The following is a 2,973-nucleotide window of genomic DNA, read 5'->3' on the forward strand; positions in this document are numbered from 1 at the left end:
GCGCGGAGTCGTGGAGCCGGGTGTGGGGAGAGGGGCGTGCAGCTTCGGGTGGGGACCGAAGGGCTGCGGGAGAGGGGAGAGGGGCGTGGGGGGCCGGATCCGGCGCGGGCGGCGTGGGTGGCCGGACGCCGGCAGCGCGGAGCCCGGAGCGCCGGGGCTGCGCCGCCCCTCGCTGGCTCTTGGCGCGGGCGGCAGCGGGGCCGGGGACCCGGCTGCGAGCGCCACCTCCTCGGCTCGGGCTCCGGCTCCGGGGCGCCCGGGCTGCGGGAAAATCAAAACTGCCCGAAGCCGCCGCCTCCCGCCAGCCGGGGCGGGCTGCGTGCGGGGTCGGCGAGTGCCGGAGGGGGCGCCCGCAGGGGCCGGGGCGGGGCCGCGGGCGGGGTCTGCGCACGGGTGTGAGTGTGTCCGTGTGAGCGTGAGTCTCTGTGTGTGCGTGTGTGTGCGCGCGTGGCGGGCGTGGGGACGCGGCTCCAGATGCTGGGAGCCTGAGGGGTGACAGCCAGAGACGGTGCGGGCCGTGCGCGTCTCTCTCTGCGCCCACCGTCCCCCGCCCCCCCTCCCAGGGGTTTCCGACTGGAACCGGGAGAGGGTTTTGCGAACCGCGGGGCGTCTGTTTGAGAAGGGTCTGTGCTCGGCTAGGTGGGAGTGACGTGCGCAAAAGAGACATCACTCCCCCCAAGAGGCTTGGGGGCTCTTTGCTGAGGGTGCGCCCCACTGGAGGGGGGGTGTCAGTCTATAAACAGAATCACATCTCTTCGGCAGGGGTGTGGGGGCCACCCCAGTGCCCGGAGGGGCCTCCTCGGTTTCCCAGGGAGGAGCGTTAGGCCTCGGCGGGATCTGAGCCTGGGTGCCCCTCCATCCTCCTCGGGCTCCCGCCCGGCCTGGCCACCCCGAGTCAGCCACCTAAGCCACACGTCAGCTCCGTCCCCATCCCCAGCCTGTCGTGACCACACAGCTGAGCCAGCCCCTGGGGTCCAGAAGCTTCCTCCGGCAGACTGAGAGGGTGGCAGGAGCTCCCTGGGCTCCTATCCAACCAGCACCGAGTAGGCAGGAGCCTGGCGTGTGCGGGGCTCTGATCCCTGCCCTGGGAGCGAGGGGACAGTTGAGGCACCTCTCAGGCGCCCCCCACTCCGGAAGCAAGCCCTTCATGGCCTCAGGGCGGGACAGGCCCCACCCTGCCTCAGCACGGCCCTTCCAGACCCGGGGTCGCCGCGCTGTGGCGTCTCCTGGGGGCTGCACGCAAAGACTCGTCCCCAGAAAATCCCCCGCAGCCCCTCCTCGGCCTCAGTGCAAGCTTTGCTGAGATGGAGCCCCCTTTTCTGCGCCCACCGCCCGACGCCGGGGGGGGGGGGACCCCGGAGGCCAACAGCCTGAGGCTGAACCCGGAAAAGGCACGCCCTCTGGGCCATGCCTCTGGCCGCTGGGCCATAACTGGCGCGTTGAGATGCTGTTTGAAGTCAATTCCCGGAACATCAGAAACAGCCAGAGTCAAAGATGAATATAAGAACACATTCCTTGGCCTAGGTGAAGTGTTTCCCATGTACCCACGGCTAGGGTTCGGCTGGACTCCTTCTGCTACCTGGCACTGACACCAAGGGGGCAGAGGCGCTGGGATTCCCATGGCAGTGGGGGCACGCCTGGGTCTGAAAGCCCCACGCTTGGGCTGGACCTGTGGCCCTATCTCCCCAGAGAATAATTTCCGGCCTCCTTTCCTGAGAAATGCAATACTGGGCTTGGGATTTCTATGCCCTCCACCCTCCCACCCCCACATACCTCTCCTAGACAATGTTCCAAACATACTTGTGAAATGTTACCCATTCATTCCACCAGTATTTACTGAGGACCTACTATGTGCCTGGTCTACTGCTAGAGCCACTTCAGAAACTTCTTGATACCCACCATTCTATTTTCAAAGAGCCTACCCCTGCCTAGACACCATGCTTACTTTTTTTAAAGATATTATTCCCATAAAATTCACCATTTTAAAGTGTGCAATTCAATGGTTTTAGTAAATCTCACAAGGACCATATATGACTTTACATTCTCAAAATAATTATAGGTGTGAGGCATTACTATCTGCATTTAATAAATAAGGAAGCTAGTGGCCAGAGAGGCTAAGGAATGTGCCCATGAACACCCAGGTGGGAACTGGCAGAGAATTTGAACCCTGGTCGTGGGGACCCAAGTTTGACTGCCTTTTGGGATGGGACCAGATGACGGTCTTAAAAACCATCTATGAAATCAGGCGCCCACTCCCAACCATAGGGAGCCATCGCGGGTTGTTCAGCAGGTGAGTAGTGAGACTGAAGCTCTATCATGTTATCTTGTAATGTGACAGCATCTGGGAGAGCAACCCCAGGGCCTCTTTCTAGAAGGATTCTCTACTTGTCTGTTTCTCTCCATTCCCTCTCACTCATTGCATTGCCACTGCTGGGTCTTTGGCAAAACGTTGTCTTGGGTACCTGTTCTGTGCCAGGTGCTGTCCCAGGCTCCGAGAATAAAGAGGCAAAAAAGACTTTGTCCCCAAAAAGTCCGCAGCCTAGTAGGGGCCCCAGGACATGTAGATGGATAAGCCACAGTGCGGCATGAGGGGTGCTGTTGAGGTAGGTATAAAGGCCCTGGGAACGGAAAAGAGTGGCCAACAGTTCTGGCTCAGGAGTGGAAACAAGGCAGGGTCAGGGGAAACTGCAAAAAGAGGTGATCTGGGGGTGCCTGGGGGGCATAGTCGGTTAAGCGTCTGACTCTTGATTTCAGCTCAGGTCATGATCTCAGGGTCATGAGATTGAGCCCCGCATCAGACTCCGTGCTGGGCGTGGAGCCTGCTTAAGATTCCTTCCCTCTCTCTCTGCCCCCCCTTCCCTCCACAAGCGCTCTCTCTCTCTCTCTCTCTCTCTCTAAAAAAAGGTGATCTTGAGAAGGGCATTGAAGATGATGTCTGTTTGGTTCCCCCAGAAGCAGACCCTGAGAGTAAGA

Source organism: Ursus americanus, chromosome 32, assembly GCF_024610735.1.
Source record: "Ursus americanus isolate L20-20 chromosome 32, mUrsAme1.1.p, whole genome shotgun sequence".
In the NCBI taxonomy this organism is placed as follows: Eukaryota; Metazoa; Chordata; class Mammalia; order Carnivora; family Ursidae; genus Ursus; species Ursus americanus.